At 36.3% G+C, this 7,470-nt stretch overlaps 1 long non-coding RNA gene across 1 annotated transcript; it reads right to left on the minus strand.

The window, feature by feature from the left end:
- Positions 1–4,386: 4,386 nt before the first annotated feature.
- LOC142761409 (uncharacterized) lies at positions 4,387–6,705 on the minus strand. Its single transcript, XR_012883636.1, has 3 exons — positions 6,495–6,705; positions 5,401–5,623; positions 4,387–4,498 (listed from the first exon to the last, which is right to left on the minus strand). It is a non-coding gene; the product is annotated as an uncharacterized LOC142761409 (long non-coding RNA).
- Between the last annotated feature and the right edge of the window lie 765 nt (positions 6,706–7,470).

Genomic DNA, 7,470 nt, shown 5'->3' on the forward strand with positions numbered 1-7,470 from the left:
TTATAATACTGCCTCCTATGTACAAGAATATAACTACTATAATACTGCCCCCTATGTACAAAAATATAACTACTATAATACTGCCCCCTATATATAAGAATATAACTACTATAATACTGCCCCCTATATACAAGAATATAACTACTATAATACTGCCCCTATATACAAGAATATAACTACTATAATACTGCCCCCTATATACAAGAATATAACTACTATAATACTGCTTCTATATACAAGAATATAACTACTATAATACTGCTCCTATATACAAGAATATAACAACTATAATACTGCCCCCTATGTACAAGAATATAACTACTATAATACTGCCCCCTATGTACAAGAATATAACTACTATAATACTGCCCCTATATACAAGAATATAACTACTATAATACTGCTCCTATATACAAGAATATAACAACTATAATACTGCCCCCTATATACAAGAATATAACTACTATAATACTGCTCCCTATATACAAGAATATAACTACTATAATACTGCTCCTATATACAAGAATATAACTACTATAATACTGCTCACTATATACAAGAATATAACTACTATAATACTGCCCCCTATATACAAGAATATAACTACTATAATACTGCCCCCTATATACAAGAATATATCTACTATAATACTGCCCCTATATACAAGTATATAACTACTATAATACTGCCCCCTATATATAAGAATATAACTACTATAATACTGCCCCCTATATACAAGAATATAACTACTATAATACTGCCCCCTATATATAAGAATATAACTACTATAATACTGCCCCCTATATACAAGAATATAACTACTATAATACTGCTCCTATATACAAGAATATAACAACTATAATACTGCCCCCTATGTACAAGAATATAACTACTATAATACTGCCCCCTATGTACAAGAATATAACTACTATAATACTGCCCCCTATATACAAGAATATAACTACTATAATACTGCTCCTATATACAAGAATATAACAACTATAATACTGCCCCCTATATACAAGAATATAACTACTATAATACTGCTCCCTATATACAAGAATATAACTACTATAATACTGCTCCTATATACAAGAATATAACTACTATAATACTGCCCACTATATACAAGAATATAACTACTATAATACTGCCCCCTATATACAAGAATATAACTACTATAATACTGCCCCCTATATACAAGAATATAACTACTATAATACTGCCCCTATATACAAGAATATAACTACTATAATACTGCTCCTATATACAAGTATATAACTACTATAATACTGCTCCTATATACAAGAATATAACTACTATAATACTGCTCCTCTGTACAAGAATATAACTACTATAATACTGCTCCTATATACAAGAATATAACTACTGTAATACTGCCTCCTATATACAAGAATATAACTACTAAAATACTGCTCCTATATACAAGAATATAACTACTATAATACTGCCCCTATATACAAGTATATAACTACTATAATACTGCCCCTTTATACAATAATATACTACTATAATACTGCCCCCTATGTACAAGAATATAACAACAATAATACTGCTTCCTATATACAAGAATATAACTACTATAATACTGTCTCCTATATACAAGAATATAACTACTATAATACTGCTCCCTATATACAAGAATATAACTACTATAATACTGCTCCTATATACAAGAATATAACTACTATAATACTGCTCCTCTGTACAAGAATATAACTACTATAATACTGCTCCTATATACAAGAATATAACTACTGTAATACTGCCTCCTATATACAAGAATATAACTACTATAATACTGCTCCTATATACAAGAATATAACTACTATAATACTGCCCCTATATACAAGTATATAACTACTATAATACTGCCCCTTTATACAATAATATACTACTATAATACTGCCCCCTATGTACAAGAATATAACAACAATAATACTGCTTCCTATATACAAGAATATAACTACTATAATGCTGTCTCCTATATACAAGAATATAACTACTATAATACTGCCCCTATATACAAGAGTATAACTACTATAATACTGCTCCTATATACAAGAATATAACTACTATAATACTGCCCTATATACAAGAATATAACTACTATAATACTGCCCCCTATGTACAAGAATATAACTACTATAATACTGCCCCCGATAGATAAGAATACAACTATAGAATATAATATGGGAAATAATGTTGATCTGAACACTAGAGAATTTTACCAACTAATTTGATTATTACTAATATGATTTATTTACTATAATTTACATGTATTTTTTTTAAATTCGTTTTGGCTTTCTCTGCTATTTCTGTAACTCCTTTTGATTTAAATGGAGATAGCCCCCCATATGCACGGCCACCTCTCTATTCATTCTCCACCTGGCTGTGGCCACCTCACTAGGCAGAACGTGGTTCAGGGGACCCCTGTTCTGTTCTCCTAATAGGTGGGGGTCCTGTGGATATACCATAAATGTCTATGATGGGAAAATCTCTGTCTAAAAAATTTAGAAAAAAAAACAACCCAAACATTTCAATATGTAAAACAAATGTTTCCTCTAAGTAGTTGCTCCACACTTCTCTTTCCTTAATCTTATTGGAACTTTCCTTGCCCGGTATTCAGTCTAAAATGAAAATGAAAAATGAAATTATGGCACATTCCCTACAAAATATCTAAACACGATAAAAGCTGAAAATTCTTTCCTGTAGGTAAACGTGTGCAAGTTCTGCTTTTCACCTTCAAATTTGCTCCCAGACACTCCCGCCCCCACTCCCTCCTTTATAGAGATCATTCTGAAGTCTCGAAACAGGAGTAAGGAGTAAAGCATTGGTGCATGCCTGCTCTGCTTATTAAAACAAGGGAGAAAAACTATATTTCACCCCCAAGAAATAAAATAAGATAGACAAGAAAGAAAAGCTAATCCGTCTGATGAAATTAGCAGACAGAGAGTGTGGCTGTTTGGAATGATGAACGAGGTTGAAAGTGCTACAAAGACTTCCATCCACTGGGATAATTACTCCACGCTCTCGGGCTAAAATCTGTCTTGGAGCAACTGGGAGGCATAGATGACTCAATTCATTGGGCATGCTTATGAAACACATACTAAAAGCTATTAAAATTGAAATTGTTCTTGGGTGGGATTGTGGAACTGGGCGGCTGACCCCATTTGGCTGCTCTAATAAGGTACATGATATTTTTGTTCAAAGTGGTGGCACTTTGATGTCTGATATTAACCATTTGCCACCATGTATTGCTGTCGAACAATGTCAAATTCTCCACTATAGACTAAGAACAACGATGGGCGCACTGCACTGACTTATTTCCATACATCAAATATGGACTTTAGAAAAGATCTCCTTAGGTCTTCTAATATCACCCATCTTTATCCATTATTAGGTAGATTAATATGTAATGAACTTAATATGGGTTGTCTCAGTACAGACATTAACAGCATATAATTAGGATATGCCCTCAATGTCCGATCGGTGGGAATCCAACCACTGTGACCCCCACTGATCACTAAAAAATTTACTATAATGTGCTGACCAGGTGGACTCCAGAAAATGCCAAGAAGGGTTGACAGGAGATGAAATGGTTGGACGCTTTCCTACTTTGCTGTCACTTCAGTCTAGCGATCATCAGTGGTCACTTTGGTTGGATCCCCACCATTCGGACATTGATGGCATATCCTAGCATTGTCTGTACTTTGAAAAAACTATTAAATAAAATCAACCATCAAGTCATGTTCCCTTTAGATATCAAAAGTGAATTAGTGGGTGCAAATGCACAATGAATAGCCCCCTAAAGCTCTAATCATAGGGACCAGAAGAAGTCTCCCATGTATAATAACTTTTTATGAACAAGGCTATACGTAGTGTCTTAGAAATAAGAGCTGTAGTGTCTGGAAGGGCTCACGGAGCAGTGTAGCTTATGTAAATGCTACATATATGTGATCTCTTTTTGGGACTTTTTATAGGGTACATTATACTAAATAGTTCCGTTTTATTAGAGTGCTTGTTAAAAATGTAATAAATGTAAAAGGTGCCTCGTGGGATAGTCTATGTTGAGACCCTTAAATATCTGAATAATAGGAGTATTACTTCCACACACTTGTTCAGTGTGTTCTGCAAAAACTTGTTGGGAGTGGGCTAAAGCTTTCCAATATTTCATCTCTTCAAACTCCTTGGGCTTCTGGCAATCCTTTAAATCTGCCCTTCTAAACCCTCCCTAAAAAGAATATATCTAGAACTCAATATATATAAATTTATTAATCCTATGTCAATGAGATTGAACGTCTCATACAGTCTTTGCACATCCACTAGGCAAGCACTGCAGTATCATTCAACCCCCTGTGTAAACTTTCTAATTCAAGTGGGTCTCCATCCCAAAAACTTGCATCGGCTCTTGAATGTTCCTCTTCACTTTATCTGCACATAAGTATATTTTTCCAAGGTGCACTTCCTTCTGTAACTGGAGAAAAGAAGTTCAAGCCATAAGCAGCCATGTTAGAGGCTATGGAGAGCTGTCTTTTGTCACACAGTCATAGGAGACAACAAGTATGCAAACACTTCCTTGTTCTCTTTTCTCTTTCTTGCCTGTCCATTTTGGATTTTATATCTATAGTCATGACCTTGTACCAGAGGCGTCGCTAGGGGTTTAGCACAGGTGGGGGGGGACACATAAGTGGACCCCCAATGCATTTTTGCAACTGCAGAGGCCTGTCTGGAGGGGTCTGTCTTATGAAAACAGCATAGTTTGCTGTGCTACTCTATTTCTGTAAACTTTCATAGCAGTGAATAGATGTGACGGAAACTGCATAGCATAGCGAGTTACACTGTTTTCGTAACTGCTACGATTCTTACGTAACTTCCATTCACAGTATAGGGCCTCCCCACAAAGTATAATGCCCCAATAATGCCTCTATAGTGCTTCCGCAAACAATATAATGCCCCCATAGCTGCTCCACACACAGCATAATGCCCCTGTAGTGCTCTCCACACAGTATAATGCCCCCATAGCTGCCCACACACAGTATAATGCCCCCATAGCTGCCCCACACACAGTATAATTCCCCCATAGTGGCCCCCACACAGTATAATTATCCATCAGGGGCCTCACACAGTATAATGCTCCTATAGCTGCCCCCACACACAGAATATTGCCCCTATAGCTGTTCCTACACAGGATAATTCCCCTATAGTGCCTCCCTACACATTATACTACCATAGCAGCCCCCACATAGTAAAATTCCCCTTTAGCTGCCCCACACAGTATAATGCCCCCACATCTGCCCCCACACAGTATAATGCCCAAATAGCTGCCCTCCACACCCAGTTTTTTAGCCTAATAAAAGTAATAAAATAAATACTCACCTTGTTCCCATGACAATTGGAGGAGATCCATCTGATCCTCCAGTATATGCTTTATGTGACTCGTCACTGAATCGTGCCTGTCTGCGCTGAGCCGTATCCAGAGGACGTAGATACAGTTGAAACCGGCACATGCCACTGATGGAGAACCGGCTGTGCTCGCCACTGGGCCCCACCATCTTAGTGTCCCCCTGCCCCACTCACCAGCTGTGTTGTTGCCTTGTACCTAATAAGAACACCATTGGAAGCACAGAGGTAAAGACTTGACAGAACACAAGAACCCTGGAAACTAAAAGTGCAAGCTTCTTCTCTTAGGGTTTATCTACATTTAAATGGGGGGGGGGCAGAAATTTTGTGGTGATTAATTTCTTCAAATTATTTCTTCTTTGAAGTAGTCGGATTCCTGATACAGAGCTCCAAATCTCCTACATAGACATTGATAAAATTCCTGCTGTTTTCTGCTGCCACTAGAGAGAGCTCAAGAGCTTGTTGCATACTGATTGAGTTCAATGTCTAGTGGTGGCTACAGGCAGCCATAGTTTTATCATTTAACTTTATATGTATGGAGGAGATTTAGAGCTCTGTATCAGACAAATATATAATAAGATATTGTTCAGAACCGCATTTTGGACCCATTTAGATTAAAAAGCTAAACTTATTATTAGTATGATATTAATACTAAAATACTTGGGATGTCTCTTCATACATTATCATATTCACCAGTATTTCACATTTCTTACTAAATTAAATAGTACAATTAAGCAGGGAGTAAATCTTTTAAAAATGAAAAACGACATAGCATGTAATCTAATACAATAAAAAAAATCCATGTTTTCTGCAATGCCACTATGTTTAAGTTAACGCGAAAAAAAATAAAATATTTGAAAGGCACCTTTATCTAGATCCAATGCTTTGGTTCATTTCATTGAAATGACTAATACTTTAATGTCTCATTCCATATTTGCAATTGATTGGCCTATTCTATTATAGAACAGATATAGCGCACTCTTAAAACACCATAAACTAGATCAGAAACTTCTTACGCTAGGCAATAAACACAGCAGATTTAAGACGTGCCATTCACCACGGAGACGTACCGTAGATGTGTCAATTTGCAACTAAAGACATCAAGAGCTGTGTTCTTCATGCATAGGTGCCTCCTTCTGCAAATAGTTTTCGGATACATACAGTGGGTAAGTCAATATGCAAACAGGATTCATGTCTTAAAAGACTTTAGACAATGAGATGATGACCTTCAAATGCACTTTAGTAATAGAGCGGCTGATTCTTCTTTCTAGTCCCTATTCTTTTCGTGATAAAATGTCCCGGATACTATAAAATGAGTGAAATAATAAAATTAAACAACAACCCAAATATCGGTTTTTCACATTTAATACTCATCTGTACCCTGGAGGTGTCTACGAGTCCCGGACTTAAGGAATCTAGAAGATATATTCAGACTATTCAAAGGATTCAATCAAGGTAATGGAAACAAGTCAAAGACAAGGGTAAAAGTTGTTTTATCAAATGAGATTTGAAAAGAGAAAAGGTGGTGACATAAATTATAGAAGAGAACCGGATCTCACGTGGGATAAGAGAAGAGGTCTGCATTTAACAAAATCGGGGACAGATTATTGAGAATCCTGAAGGATGGACCCTTAAATGGATAACCAAGGACATTGCTTGGTAAAATGAGAATCATATAAGGAATATAGACGGCTCATTTGAGGTAGAAGTAAGCAAACTATGGCCTGTCCCAGAATCTTTTCTTTGCTCTAAATGTTTCAGCATATGGCTGCATACACACTTGCGTTAGGAGTTCCCTTCTCCCGCCCATCCTTAGTTACGAGAAATGAGAACGTAACCCAGCTTATAGGAGAAGAGAAACATTTCCCCCAAAAAATTCTAGAAACGTGTCCCTTCTACCCCGAGTTGAGTTGTGTTATGATTTTTGGTAATTATGGACGGTTGGGAGAACACAACCCTTCAACAAAAGTGTGTATGCAGACTACATCTATCTAGTAGGACTTATGGATGGATTCATTCTCCTTGAGTTGAAAGCTGTGAAGAGCG

This window comes from Rhinoderma darwinii, chromosome 4 (assembly GCF_050947455.1).
Source record: "Rhinoderma darwinii isolate aRhiDar2 chromosome 4, aRhiDar2.hap1, whole genome shotgun sequence".
Lineage (NCBI taxonomy): Eukaryota > Metazoa > Chordata > Amphibia > Anura > Rhinodermatidae > Rhinoderma > Rhinoderma darwinii.